Below are 16290 nucleotides of genomic sequence, written 5' to 3'. Positions count from 1 at the left end.
TATATTACCAGCATTATTTTATTCTTATCTTTTTTTATTATTTTACTTGTATGTTGCTGTGCTTGTGTATTGTTTCATTGTACGTCTCTGTGATTTTTATGGTTGTCATGATTATGTATGCATATAGAAATCCACGTTGGACAATATTGGAATTGTGAGATATAAGATTATATATTCATCATATAGCTGCCTAAATCAAAAAACAAACCAAAAGAGATCTAGCAGGCTACAAGGCCCAATGCTCTACTCCCCAAAATAATTTAAAAGAATGTTAGTGCATAGCACCTAATCCCTTCCCCAAAATAATTAAAATAATTTACAGACCAGAGCAGCCTGAGCTCCCCCCACAGATATTAAAATAAAAGGCCTGACTCCTGAGTCCCCCCTGCTCCCACCTCACCCGGAAACCCCCACAGCTGAGCCAAGAGGTGATGGAGTTTTTTTTACCAGGCTCCCAGCTGCGTCCAGCCTACTGGTAACCCCCCAAGCCCCCAAGACTCTACCATCTCCCAGTTACCAGTAGGCTGGGAAGGTGGGATGTGGGGGTAGGATGGGGCCCAGAGCAAAGAGATTTATTTTAATATCTCTGTATATTGGGGGGGGGGGGGGGCCTTTGGGCTGCTATGGCCTGTGACTAATTTTAATTATTTTAGGTGGATGGGGGAGAGGGAATTAGTTGCTGTGCTGAATATAGCCGATAAGGGTTAAAGTTATCCAGGTAGATTTACATAGATAACTTTAGCTGAGATTTGTCCTGCTGAATATTTGGCTGTAGGTATCCAGGTAATATTACACGGAGCAACTAAGCTGCCTAGCACTGAATTTTCAGCACTGGCTAGTTAATTTACCAGCTATCTCTGAGCACTTCCATATCTGGCTTAAATCTAGCTGGCTAGATGTAAGTCTGGTTTCAGCTGCAACCTACATTATTTCAATAGACAAAAGAATTGGGATCAGCTGGTCTCTAATATATCAAAGGAAAAAATTGACCAGCTGTATATAAATAAGTGGTACGGACAGAATTTATTAAAAGCCAATCTTTATTCTACTATGGTCAAAATTTAAAAAAAGGTTTTTTATAGAGACAGAAACCTCAGAACTGGTAAACCTTGTATTTTTTTGCAAAGGTTTTTGAAGAACCAGTAAGTTCGATCATAGGTTTCCTGTTGTCTCTTTTTTTGTTTTTTCTTTAAAAAGATTTTTAACTTATATATATCTTATTGGACATAATGTTCTAAATGTTTAGTGAAACTTGACATATTGTGTTAGAGTGAACTTCCCTTACAGTTTTGTGTTACCATTAGTAGCACAGCCGTTATTTTCTGGCTTGTAAATTTTGAGCTGATTTGGTTAATATACCATAAATTAACCTCAATGTGTATTTCATTCAAATTTTTCACTGAGAAAGTTCTTATGCCTTTTCACGTTACAGAATGTCCTTTGAAAACAGTGTCCGTATCAACTTGGGAATACAGCCCAGGTTGGAGCAGGCAAAATAGTTGTTGTAACTTTATGCCTTTAGACAAAATGACATAGTTTGAAGACTTATTGCTTTGCCTTCTATAATGTAGCACTAATTTTGTAAACTTGTTGCAATATGAATGTTTCAAAACAAGTCTGTGCTTATAATCCCCGCCACAGTGTTGCACTTATCTTTCAAACTTGTTGCGATATCTTTCACCGCTTGAAACAAGTGTGTGCCTAGAATCGCCAACATCAACGTTTCACATGTAGTTTCTTCAGGGCAGATTCTAAGAAACAGCAGGATAACAGAAAAACATTAATTTCCTTAAAGCAATAACAATTTTAGTCATTTTGAAACAAATTTTTGTACTCACGAGACTGTCTGTGGCTGGTAACAAGCGGGCTTCTAACTGCCGACTATCTCGGCTAGGCTTTTTATAGTACTCCTGCGTTTTGAGAAGTGACCAATCGAATCGTTCCCGGTGAACGTGCTGCACGTAGCAGCAAACTTTATTGCATGATTTTTGTTGAGACAATGAACAACTTTAAATCCCCATCGAATTGAATGGGAAAAGACGTCATCGTGACGTGTACATTTTTTAAACAACTTGTAAATATCAACGTACATTAATACTGCAATGTCAGTAAAAGTGTATTTCAACGAAAATGGTATATGATTTTCTTCCACCAGAATATCTTATTGTCTAATTAAACTGTTCCATTCAAAATATGCGTAGACATTGGCATCTCATCCAATTAATTCCTGGATTAGAAGAACTCGAATTTAGAACCGCCTTTTCGAGAGGAAGAAATCTCAAGGAGATCTTATGCCCCTCAACATTAAAGGAGAAAATCTGTTTGAAAAACAAAAGACTAACTGCACCGATTGTAGAGCACTGTTTATCAAAAAACCATCAAGTCCACGAACTCCGTTGGTTTGCCATTGACCATATAACAGCAGATGCCAGAGGTGGGAACAGAGAAAAGATCCTATATAGTAGAGAACACGAATGGATTTTCAAGCTTAGTGCGGAGGAACCCTCGGGATTAAATAGTAAAATTGAATGGAACAGTTTAATTAGACAATAAGATATTCTGGTGGAAGAAAATCATATACCATTTTCGTTGAAATACACTTTTACTGACATTGCAGTATTAATGTACGTTGATATTTACAAGTTGTTTAAAAAATGTACACGTCACAATGACGTCTTTTCCCATTCAATTCGATGGGGATTTAAAGTTGTTCATTGTCTCAACAAAAATCATGCAATAAAGTTTGCTGCTACGTGCAGCACGTTCACCGGGAACGATTCGATTGGTCACTTCTCAAAACGCAGGAGTACTATAAAAAGCCTAGCCGAGATAGTCGGCAGTTAGAAGCCCGCTTGTTACCAGCCACAGACAGTCTCGTGAGTACAAAAATTTGTTTCAAAATGACTAAAATTGTTATTGCTTTAAGGAAATTAATGTTTTTCTGTTATCCTGCTGTTTCTTAGAATCTGCCCTGAAGAAACTACATGTGAAACGTTGACGTTGGCGATTCTAGGCACACACTTGTTTCAAGCGGTGAAAGATATCGCAACAAGTTTGAAAGATAAGTGCAACACTGTGGCGGGGATTATAAGCACAGACTTGTTTTGAAACATTCATATTGCAACAAGTTTACAAAATTAGTGCTACATTATAGAAGGCAAAGCGATAAGTCTTCAAACTATGTCATTTTGTCTAAAGGCATAAAGTTACAACAACTATTTTGCCTGCTCCAACCTGGGCTGTATTCCCAAGTTGATACGGACACTGTTTTCAAAGGACATTCTGTAACATGAAAAGGCATAAGAACTTTCTCAGTGAAAAATTTGAATGAAATACACATTGAGGTTAATTTATGGTATATTAACCAAATCAGCTCAAAATTTACAAGCCAGAAAATAACGGCTGTGCTACTAATGGTAACACAAAACTGTAAGGGAAGTTCACTCTAACACAATATGTCAAGTTTCACTAAACATTTAGAACATTATGTCCAATAAGATATATATAAGTTAAAAATCTTTTTAAAGAAAAAACAAAAAAAGAGACAACAGGAAACCTATGATCGAACTTACTGGTTCTTCAAAAACCTTTGCAAAAAAATACAAGGTTTACCAGTTCTGAGGTTTCTGTCTCTATAAAAAACCTTTTTTTAAATTTTGACCATAGTAGAATAAAGATTGGCTTTTAATAAATTCTGTCTGTACCACTTATTTATATACAGCTGGTCAATTTTTTCCTTCAGCTGCAACCTAGCCTGCTAACTGGCCTTTTCAACTTTGGCCCTATGGTGCCTGGTATTCGTTTTAATTAATTTTTGAGTGCAGACTGATTCAAAGTTAATGCTTCCAATGAACTGGTATTACCAATCTGTTCTTGTCTTGATGGCTCTGAATTTATTTCCCTCTCTGTCATCAACCATAGGGTCGACATTCAAAGGTGTTGTCCGGCAACCTTTGGGAGTTAGCTGGACCAACTTTGCTGTTTTAAATTTCCACCTCCCTCCCCATTAAATTAACTAAATTTTGTCTAGGCAAATTATAGCCCACATAAAATATAGTAAGGCACAAAGAGGTGGCACTGCAGGTGCTCCCAGGGCATGGTTAAACCTTGGCCAGTCAGGGCTGATATTCAGCGCTGTTTAGCCAAAGTTACCAGGGTAACTCTGGTTGGCCGGATGGAAGGCTCATCTGCAAACTTCTGCCAGCAGCCCCATGGGAGGATGCTGGGGGACACTGCCAACCATCTAGGCTCAGCTTCCACAGCCCCTGCACTCTTTCCAGCAGCAGAAGACTGGATGGCTCATCTGCATACTTCTCACAGGATCCCCAACAAAGAACTTCAGAGGATACCATGAACCTTCTAGGCTTCAGCTTCCACAGCCTCCTCACTCTTTCCAGCAGCAGAAGAACGGAAGGCGTGCATCACAACATCATGTTCTATAAATTTACACCAACAGCTTTGATACAGTAACAGGTAACTATTTCAAAACCAGAGTGAATAAGATATGTAACCAGGTAATTATATATAGATTAATTGTATTATCTTGAGGATCATTGACAGACAAATATAAAATAAACCAATAGACTCAAAGAAGTTTAGATTATATATTTGAAATCCCTACTCCCTTATAAATTTTAAATCACTAACACCTCAACAAGATTAAGATGCAGACGGTAGTCCAGCAGCGAGAGGAGGCTATCTACTCATTAGCACTGAGTGATAATTTATGACTATCTACCACTTAGCGAGAGGTTGTACATGTGCACTCATGCAAAGAGGGTCCATCCCTCAGAGAACGAGTCCAACCTCTGGAGGCTGACAGACCTGGGGGAGCTAAGGGAGACAGCAAGGTATATAGAGGAGACCTTCAGGGACATAAGGCATTCCCACATCCACTCTGGCAGTCTCTATGCTGCCTTGGAGGGGATAGGTCATCTGAAAGTAGAGCATCACCTTGGTATGGCAACAAGCAGTTATGTAACTATAACATACCCTCAAGGTGAAGTAGTATCAAATCACACTGAGGCTGTGTCTCCAGGGGTAAGTGCCTGGGAGGGAATGGTTAGGATGGCCATTTGATCATTAGGTGGTTGATGGATGTGAGGCTCACTTATTAATTTGCCTGCCTGATGTGAAGGTGGTGGACCTCATGCATCACATAGATAGAATTTTAGAGGGAGGAGCCGGCTATCTAGATACATGTGGTTAAAAATGACATAGGAAGGTATGAGATGGAGGTTCTGGAAGCCAATTTTAGGATTTTAGGTAGAAAGTTGAAATCCAGGATCCTCCAGGGTAGCCTTCTCAGAAATGTTCTCCATTCTATGCACAGGACCCCAGAGGCAGGCAGAGCTGTGGAGTCTCAATGCAAGGATGAGACGATGGTGCAAGGAAGAAGGTTTTAGGAACTAGGCAACATTTTTTTTGGGGGGGGGGGGGGCGGGATCCTTTTCTGATAGGAAAACCAGGGTGGAACCAGGCTGCTGGCACTAAACTGTCAAAAAGAGAGCAGTTTTAGGTGATGGGGGAAAGCCGACAGTTACTCGGGAGTGGATGGTTCAGAATGATGTATCTTTGAAGGATACTAACAAAACAGGGAAGTTAGGGCATGCCGATAGAGAGGGTGGAATAAATGCTAAAGTAGCCCAGGTGGCTTTAAGTAAAGAGCAGACATAGCTGAAAAATTCCCAATTACTCTTTCAAATGAGAAGCAGGTTGTTAATACAAACGAATAACATATATTGAAATGCTAGATGACTAAAAAACAAGATGGGAGAATTAGAATGGATAGCACTGAATGAAGAGGTAGATATACTTGACATCTCAGAGACCTGTTTGAAGGAGGATAACCAATGGCACACTGTGATACCAGGGAACAAATTATATTACAATGATAGGATGGATAAAATTGGCACTCTATGTTAAAGAGGGCTTTGAGTCTGTTGTGATTTGTGGGTGTGTGGACCCTTGGCCCAAGATGCGAGTTGTTACTATCTGTGGGGAGGAGCCCCACAGGTCCGCACCATCAGGAAGCGAGGTATAGGCACAGCGGGGAGCTCTGGGCACAGTGATGGAGAGGTCCCCAGGGAACAGGAGGTTACCCCAGGAGGATGGCAGGCTGGAGGCAGTACCTGAACTGAGACCCTGAAGGGAGGAGGCGCAAGACTGGCCATGCAGGAGGTTCTCCAGAAAAGCAGCCCTGAGGGGCGGAGCTTGTGCAGCATAGAGGGCGTTGATGCAAACACGCAGGCCAACCCACGGAGCAGGAAAGCCCGAGCCAGTTCTCTGCTGCTGACGTAGGCAGTGTCCCGGAGAGCGGGGAATGCCGGCAGTCAAATGTAGACGCGACCCCAAGGAGCGGGGGAAGCTGACAGTCACAGTGAATATGAGAGCACAACCCCAAGGAGGGGGGAAGCTCAGAGAGTCTCTTGATACTTGTAGGCACGGCCCCGAGGAGCGAGGAGACGCAGATAGTCTATTTAGAACACAGGCACAACCCCGAGGAGCGGGGAAGCCCTGTCGTGGAACTCACAGGTTGCTGCGGTATTCCAGGGAGAATTCTGAGAAGTAGAAAGCCTTGCAGAGTAGAACCCAGGAGGCACAGAGCCAGCCCGAGGAGCAGGGTAGGCCAGGGGAGCGAGTCTCCATGGGAGCGCACACTGACCCTCGAGGAGCGGGTGCCAGACAGGGTCCAGGAGCAAAGGCTAGGCAGCAAAGTCTCAGGAACACAAAGGCAGAGTTGTAGACATGTACGGAGCTTGTTGCCAAGTCGGGTAGCTGGGGGCAAAGGTGGAACTTAATTACAGAAGTCCAATGACATCATCAAACAGGGACGCCCTCGAGGTTCCCACCGAAGAGGCTTCAAAGGCGGGGCCGGTGAAACGGACACGCGTGCCTAGGAAGGCCCAAAGTCATCGTGTATGGTAACGGCATCCATGCCACCATGAGGAGTCCCGGGGAACGCGGCGGTGTAGACTGGCCCGCACCACGAGCAGACCCGGGGAGGGCAGGAGAGTGGTGCAAGAAGTAAGTACACGTGGTTGCAGCCGTCTGCGACTGACAGGCATAACAGAGTCAAACAGTACAAAGGTTTGCAGGAAATAAAATGTGCTGTAGAATCTTTATGTATAGAAATTACATGTGAGAAGGGAAATAGAATAACAGTGGGGATGTTTTACCATCCACTTGGCCAGAATGAAGAGTCAGACAATTAAATACTAACAGAAATTAAGGAAACTAACAAAATTAGCAACATAGTAATAATGGGAATTTAAATTATCCCAGTATTGACTGGATAAATATCATATTGGGATATAATAAGGAGATAAAATTTCTCAATGAAATAAATGACTGCATCAAGGGGCAGCTGGTACAAGAAACAATAAGAGGGGGAGCTATTTTAGACCTAATCCTTGAACACAGGATTTGGTGTGAGAGATAATGGTGTTGGGGTCACTTAGCAATAATGATCATAATATGGTCAAATTTGATTTGATAACTGAAAGGAGGACACTAATGAAATCTACTGTCACAGCATTGCATTTTCAAAGGGAGATTATGATAAAATGAGGAAAATGGTTTGAAGAAATTAAAAGGAGCAAATGCAAAGGTTAAGAGTTTGCATCAGGCATGGGCATTGTTTCAAAATACCGTCCTGGAAGCCTAGACCAGATGTGTTCAATGCATTAAAAATGGTCAATGGAAGACCAAACTACTGCTGGCATGGTTAAAAGGTAAGGTGAGAGAGGCTAACATAGCCAAAAGTACATCTCTCAAAAAATGGGTAAGGGATCTGAATGCAGAAAACAGGAAACAGTATAAGCACTTGCAAGTTAAATACAAAGCATTGGTAAGGGAGGCAAAGAGGGAATTTGAAAAGAAGCTTGCCATAGAAGGAAATATTAAAAACTTTTTTAAGTACATTCAAAGCAAAAAGCCTGTGAGGGAGTCACTTAGACCATTAGATGATTGAGGGGAGATAGGGGCAGATTTTCAAAGGGTTACATGTGCCACCCTTTAAAACCCCTCCTGCGCGAACCGAGCCTATTTTGCATAGGCTCGGCGACGCGCGCAAGCCCCGGGACGCACGTATGTCCCGGGGCTTTGAAAAAGGAGCGGGAAGGGGGCTTGGGTGGGGCGCCGATCCGGGGGCGGTCTGAGAGTGGGACCGAGGCCTCCGGCACGGCGGCCGTGCCGGGGGAATCGCGCGTCTGCAGCCGGCCACTGCGCACAAGTTATGCCTGCCAGAGGCAGGCGTAAATAGGACAACAAAGGTAGGGGGGGGGGGGATTTAGGTAGGGCTGGGGGACTGGTTAGATAGGGGAAGGGAGGGAAAGGTGTGGGGAAGCGGAAGGAACGTTCCCTCCGAGGCTGCTCCAATTTCGGAGCGGCCTCGGAGGGAATGGGAAAAGCCATCAGGGCTCCCCTAGGGCTCAGCGCTCGCAATGTGCACAAGTGTGCACCCCCTTGCGCGTGCCGACCCCAGATTTTATAACATGCGCGCGGCTGCGTGCATTGTTACAAAATCGGGCGTAGATTTGTGCTCGCCGGGTTGCGCTCACAAACCTATGCGCTCACATAATTCTGAATATCTGGCCCTAAGGGAGAACAAATTCAACAAATATAAGTGGGAGGAGTTTGGAAGGCCCACACCTAACTGGCCCTATAACTCGGAGGAATGCTGCGGGCCGGCCCCTAGGGAGAAGGGTGTGGCTCAAACCAGGAAGCCCATGCAAACACAAGCAGCCTCAGGCAGGCCCCAAAAACATAGAGGCCTCCCAGGCCCTGGAGCAAATCCTGGATATTCGTAGGTGAGACCCCGGCTTCGGAGCAGCGTCCAGGAAGAGGTAAGGAGCCTCCCGTAGCACCGCTACAGGAGGGTTCATAACATATATCCAATAGTACACCTGCACTACTGAATATAGCCGGCTATCTTAATTTTATTTTTTTATTTATTTTATTTAAAAATGTTTATATAATGCCTTTACAAACAAATTGATCAAAATGGTTTACAAATATGAAAAATAAAAATATAATATAAATTTGGAAAAAAATAAAAAAGAGAAAAAAATTAGATAAAATTTATTAATATAAAACAATTAACGATAAATAAAATTTTTCATTACAAAACAAGATAAAGAAAGCCTGAGCTGCTGTGTTGGCCATTTAAAAGTAGTATTGAAGTTGTCATTGGATTTGTTCAGTTACTAGAATTTTATAAGCCAGCTGGAAGAGATATGTTTTAAGAGATTTTTTAAATTGCTTTCTATTGGATATTTGACGGAGTGTATCGGGTATGGAGTTCCAAAGGAGGGGAGCTGCAATGGAGAACGCACGTTTTCTTCTAAAGTGTAATCTGGAAAGTTTTGGAGAGGGGATTTCCAGGAGATTTTTTTGATAGTGACCTTAAATGCATGGCAGGTTGATAGATATGGAGAGTAGAGCATAACCAAGTGGATGATGAATTATATACGAGTAAATGAATTATTGTTAAAATTTTGTATTGAATTCTTTATTTAATGGGAAGCCAGAGAAGAGACTGAAGTACGGGCTATATATGATTTTGTGTAGAAGTACCTGTTAGGATGCATGCTGCAGAGTTCTGAATCAATTGAAGTGGATGCAAAATGGAGTCTGGTAAACCTAAAAAGAGAGCATTACAATAATCTAAGCCAGAAAAAATTAAAGATTGGAGAACAGTGCGGAAATCATAATCAAAGAGCAACGGTCGAAGTCTTTTTAGCAAATGAATTTTGTAGAATGATTTTTTTGTAATAGATGAAATGTGTTGTCATAGATAAATCTATTTTAATGTTAGTTGGTTAACTTTAGGACAGGTCTTTGGCCAATTACTTAGCCATGCTGATCAACTGAGGCCCAATGACCAAGGTGTCAGATGGTATGTGGCTGACACCAGTCTCTGTGAACAAGTTGGTGCTGCAGCGATAGTAATGCAAAGTCACTAGCTATGGTCGTTGCTCAGCATGACACACTACGCATTCAGCTAAAACTGATGCAGTGCACCCTATAAGGTTCAACTGCAGACAGTTATGGTACTGAAAAAATCGTGGATGGTCTGGGGACCCATATACTGGTTCTGTCTCACTGAGTACTTGTACTTACGATGGCCAAACTGGCAAAGCTGACCCTGGATGCTCCAGTGACTGCCATATGACCTTCCTCCGCTTGCAATTGCGGGCTTCTGTTTACCATTCTGGACTGGAAGGAGCACTTTGACTTGGCCATCATGTCTCATGTTTCTCCCTGTAGCACTGAAGGAGTTTCGCTCAATAGTTTTCCACCAGCTGCAAAACAGAGGCCTACCCTTTGCTTATTCACATAGCCACCACATTCCACACATGCCGCTCCTCGCTCTAAGCTGTGTGTTGCTAGCATGCTGCCATTTTTATAGTCTACTACCGGCCGTACATCGCAAATGTCACTGATGACCTCACACGCTTTGGCTGCACGTCTTTTCCCTTCTGGCGTGCTCTCTTTCCCACCACTTTCCCAAGGCAGGAAAAACAGCCATTTAAAAAATATTCATGGTTTAACTTCACAGTTCTCATAAACAAAACATTGTATCCAAACATCAATTTTTCTTCATTACCATATGATTCCATCATTCCACTGTCCTCGAGTCCCATGTTGCCAGGTACCATTTTATGTAACCCCATTTCAAGTTAAGAACTGAATCTCGCTGGGGCCATAAAAATCCCGGAACCAAGTTCCAATGTTACTTTCACCAGTCCTTTTGCCCCTGAGTGTGGGTTCTTGAACTCTTGGAGGGGGAGGATATCATTCAAGGCATAGGACATGGGTAAAATCTTTTCCTTGTGTGTTACTAAGGCTCTTTGGGGCAGGTATACTGACAGAATAATCTGGAATCACTGTTTGGGCGTTCAAATAAGAGTTTACTTTGATTTGTTGCTAAATAATTAAGATGCATAAATATGATATTATCCAGGTAAATCCAGGTTTATCTGTGGCTTGGGAGTAAAGGTTTAAAGTATCTATACCTCTTTGGAGGTGCCAGTCGGTGCAGGGTCTTGAGACTGGCTTACCCTCCGTGGAGTGGAAAGAAAAAGGGTCCCAAGGTGGCTGAGTTGTCTTAGGTGTGGATTGATCCCCTTTCCCACAGTACTGAGACCCAAGGGGGTACTCCTGATCTCCGAAATCTGGCAATGTCCTGAATCCCATGGTGAAGACTCCTTTGGGGTTCTCCAGATGTCCTTTTCCATGCTTCAGTTCTCCTCTCCAAAATAGCTTGCTGTAGACCTTCCAGGAGGAAAAACTTCCCACTGAAAATAGCTCTTAATATGTCCCTGATGAAGGGTAAATATTAAGAAGGTTGGCAGAAAAAGAAACTTCCTTCCCTAAACTGAAATAGACAAAGAGCAGAAAAAACTTTTTCCATGGGATAAGCAGCATGGAATCTATCGACCTTTTGAGATCCTGTCAGGTACTTGTGAGATGGATTAGAAACAAGATACTTGGCTTGAAGGACATTTGGTCTAACTCAGTATGGCATTTCTTATGTTTTATGCTAACTTTAGATTGAATATTTAGTTCAAATTCAGGCTGAATACCTGGATAAAATTAACTGGACAAAGTTGTTTGGTTAACTTTGTCTGTTCCCAATTGGTTAAATATTTTTCTGGCGTTCTTATGGTTATATACTGGTATAAAAAAGTTCCATCCTTAAGGTCCAGGTTTGCTGTCAACATAGGCTCTGCTTCTACTGATAGTTTCCCTCTGCAGGGAAAAAGAACAGTTCTCTGGGGCCAGGATTCAGTTTTAACACCATTGTTATTATTTATTAAACTTTATATACTGCCTGTAAAATGAATTAACCAAGTGGTTTAAAAATTAAAGCATACACAATAAAATACAAAAACTAAGATTTCAATCTGTACACTGTCAGAATCTGTTAAAGCTTTACCTATTTTGATAAAACAAACTTCTCCGGTACAGCTACCTATGAATGTATATTCCCCATGGTCTTTTGCTGATTTGCAGATATTGCTAGCTAAGTTACCCAGTATGTTGCGAGGTGCAGGGCCATGGCTAAGTGAATTTGAGAAACATACAAGTAGATATCAATTGGCTTTGGGAGATTTAAAGGCAGTTTTGGCACAGACCCTGGGTTGAATCCCACACTTTTGTGGACATCTGCTGGGAGGTCAAGAGTTATAGATTCTAATTTATACGATGGGGATGGGTTTAATCAGCACCGAGCTGCCTTATGGCAGAGCCTGCGCCAGTTATACAGCAGCATGATTTCGCCCGTTTAATAGCGGCACTCTGGAATCCAAAGTTAATGTTTGTACAATCATTAACACACAGTTAAACATTTCTAAGCAAAACAATAAACTAATTGAATACAATACAATAGTACAATAAACGACTGGTCTGAAACAAAGTTATCTGCAAGATGTTAACATTCAAAGGCTTGTGTGAATAGCCAAGATTTTATTGTTTTTCAAAACAAGTGTTTTTCCATGGCAACTGGCAATGCTTCTCTGTCAGCAATGTTTTGAAGATCAGCTGTTCTAAATAAAGTCATTTGTTTTTATTATATACAGTGAACAGTTTTATGATATTTTAACCACACCTTCTTTTCTTCTGTTGGATGTTAATTATACTGTCATCTTGTGTCATTTTATGAGATTGCCTGGCCTAGATTTTCAATAGGGTACAAGCTTTTTCTATCTCGATTGTCTCTAAACTAACAATTGGGTCTGTTCCTGTTTGCTCTTTCCCTTTTCATGTGTCTCTCTCTCTTTTCTTCCTTGACCCAAAGTAGCCTGGGACTGTTTATTTCCTGGAAAGACTTTCAGTTACAAAAATGCTCTTGTAAGCTAAGAGCTCTTCCTGAATTCTTCTTTACAAGCTCCTAAAAAGCATAACTATCTAGTTCCTTTCTTACTACTACTAACTAGAATCTATAGCTTCAACTACAACTACAGTTTATCTCCCTCTGACTACTGGGCTCCAGAGACTCATAACAACTGAAGCAGGCACTGCTGTCTATACGGCTTCTTGTCTTGTCATTCACAATGAGTGTTGAACTGTTTCATTATTTTAATAAATGTTTAGTATTCAAGAATTGGGTACTCTGGTATCTGTAGCTAGGAAAAAAGATTTAACTCTGTTTAGCAACACAAGAGAAGGCAGAACGTGTCCATGAGAACAGTACAAGAGCCTTGCTGCTCTTGTGACAACAGAGAGAGGGAAGTATGGCATGTTTTATTATTGTAACTATTGCCTTTGCTCTGTATGTGTAATATCTTTGCTGCATTGCTTTCTGTAGGCATATAATAAACACTGCTAATCTGGAATGTTTTGTGTGCTGACTCAGAGAGTAAGTGATATGCATTTGCTTTGGGATAGTGGGTCCTACCATGGGGAAAAAGCCTGGGGGATACCAGCCTTGTGTCTGGGAGGGGTGGATCTTGTTAGGGGAGTGCCCTGGGGAATTCTGATTTAATGTCTTGCTGTAGCACCTCTCATGTGGATAACCACAAATTTTTACAAGGCTTTCATAAGAACAGACCTGGATTTGTCAATAGGTTTTCTAGGCCTGTGGCCTGGGCAGCAAAACTCTGGGAGATCAATATTCAGTAAGTAGGTAGTGGACATGTTATCTGGCTAAAGTTAACCAGATAAATACCCCACTAAATATACTAGCTAAGGTTATATAGCTACATACACTACTACTACTAATACTACTTGCAGCCGGATAACTTAAGAACCTAACTGGCTGTGTTTGATTATAGTCATTTAGGTTTTTAAATTATCCTGCCTGGTATCGCCGGATAACTTGCTACTTATCCAGGTAAGTAATGCTTACCTCCCCCCTACCTTTGTCGGCAAAGTTGCGCCTGCTGGAAGCAGGCGTAACATTGCGCACACCGGGCTGGCTGCCGCACTCCATGTTCTGGTCCGGGGGCTGGTCCGGAGGCCACGCCCCCAGAACGCCCCCGGGCCGAAACCACGCCTGCGGCGCTGCCCCCGAAACGCCGCATCACTCGCGACATGCCCCCGAAACGGCGCGTCACTCCCGGCACACCCCCGACATGCCCCCCCGACAAGCCCCTCCATGTAAGCCCCGGGACTTACGGGCGTTCCGGGGCTTGCGCACGCCACCGAGCCTATGCAAAATGGGCTCAGCGTGCGCAGGGGGGTTTGGGGTGGGTTTTCGGGGGGTACACGCGTACCCCTTTGAAAATCTACCCCTTAGAGAATAGCCACTGCCATTAGCAATGGTAACATGGAATAGACTTAGTTTTTGGGTACTTGCCAGGTTCTTATGGCCTGGATTGGCCACTGTTGGAAACAGGATGCTGGGCTTGATGGACCCTTGGTCTGACCCAGTATGGTATTTTCTTATGTTCTTATGTTCTTATTGAAAAAAGAAAACAAAGTAAAGATGCCAGTGGCCTGATCCCCTCCATCCCTTACCACATTTCATCATGTACTCCCACTCCACATCCTTTGCTACAATGTAAAATTGCTTTGGGGGTCCACAGATCAAGGCCCCTCTTCACTCTCCATTCACCTATTCTTTGTAAAAAAAAAAAAAATAATAATCCTGCCCAAAATAACTCAGAAAACTGGGAAATATAAATCAAACAGACTAGACAAATCCCCTGGAGCACACTTGGGGCATAACAGGGAGGAGCTACTTATCTAGCTAACATAGCCAGATAAGTTGTGATATTCAAACTTATCCAGCTAAGGTTTCCAGTTAACTTTAGACCTGCTATTGAGCCTGTCTAAAGTTAACCGGTTACACCTTACTCTATGTCTTGGGTGTTGATATTCTTCTTGCTGCCTTATCCCTTACTCTATGCCTTGTAGTGTTAATGCTACCCTTCTTGCTGCCTTACACCTTATTCAATGTCTTGGGGTATTGATATTCTTCTTGCTGCCTTGCCCCTTTATCTATGCCTTAGGGTCTTGATGCTGCCTTTCTCTGCACCTATGCTTTGGGGTATTAATATCAGTGCTCCTGTTGCTTTACCCTCTCTTGGTGCCTTGCAGTGTTTTTGCCTCCACTCTTACTGCTTTGGCCCTTACTCAATACTTTGAGTAAGGGCCAAAGCAGGATTGATTACATAACACAGGTGATCTGCCATCCTGATTTGACCAGTCATACCATCAGTTTTAACTCTCTGGGACTATTACACAGACCTTATCCAGTTACTTCTAATGGCTTCATGCCCTCATGCTCTCTTTGACACTTTCTTTGTGAGATTCCCACATCTCTTGAAGACCTGATTTCCCTGGTTGGCAAGATTGACTATTGCCTACGCCAGCAACACCACGAGGTAAAAGTCCTCCGGCCTCCTGCCTCACGCCCAGCTCATGCTACAAGCCCCCAGTTGAAGGCCTTACTGGCACCGCCTCCATCACCAGAGGAAATGATGCAGCTTAATCGCAGGCGCTTGTTCCCTGAACAGCGCCTCTGACAAAAGAAACAAGGCCTTGTGATTCCGGATACCTCCTGCAATCCTGCCCCGTATGTCCGGGAAAACTGCAAAGCCCAAGCCTGGCGGGGGTCCTGAGCTTGGGCGCTACTGTTGCTGGCCCCCAATTATTACTCCCTGTGTCCCTCTTTAGGGATTCACTCTCCTATGCCACTACTGCACTCGTGGACACAGGCGAGTGACAATTTGAGCCTGGAACCAACTGCTGCCTGTCTACCGACCACGTCTGACTGCTGTCTGGAACTTGACCTTTGCCTGACCTGACTACTACCGTACTGACAACAGGTACTGACCCCTGCTTCAGCTGACCATTCTGGACTGATACTCTGGCCTTGATCCTCGCTATCCACTCGGACACTCTATTCTGACCTCCTGCGACCTCTGGACATTCTTGCTTGGACATCGACCGTGCACCCTTGTTCGTGGTGGGCACTCCCCTGTGCTTCCTCTCTAGGAGACCCTGTGAGGCCCACCTAAGACTAGGCAACCCGGGTACCCAAGGGCTCAACCTGAGGAAACCCTGGGTTGCTATTGGCGAAGCTCCAGCTTGCCTCCTCCTGTGCTCCGCCTCCTGGTGGCAGGCGCTCTCTGGGTCCAACCAGAGGGCCGTACCAATCCTGCACCAGGCCAAGGGTCCACCTCCAGCGCAACAGTAATAGCCCGCCTGGGTTAGATGCTGTTTTAGGGCTTTTTCATATTTAATATGGTCTTGCACCACTATGGCCCCACCCTTATCAGCAGGCTTTATCACTACTGGGTCCATCTTCCTTAATGCAGTCAAGGCCTCTCTTTGTTTCTG

Source organism: Rhinatrema bivittatum, chromosome 9 (assembly GCF_901001135.1).
Source record: "Rhinatrema bivittatum chromosome 9, aRhiBiv1.1, whole genome shotgun sequence".
In the NCBI taxonomy this organism is placed as follows: Eukaryota; Metazoa; Chordata; class Amphibia; order Gymnophiona; family Rhinatrematidae; genus Rhinatrema; species Rhinatrema bivittatum.
This window is presented reverse-complemented; position numbering follows the sequence as displayed.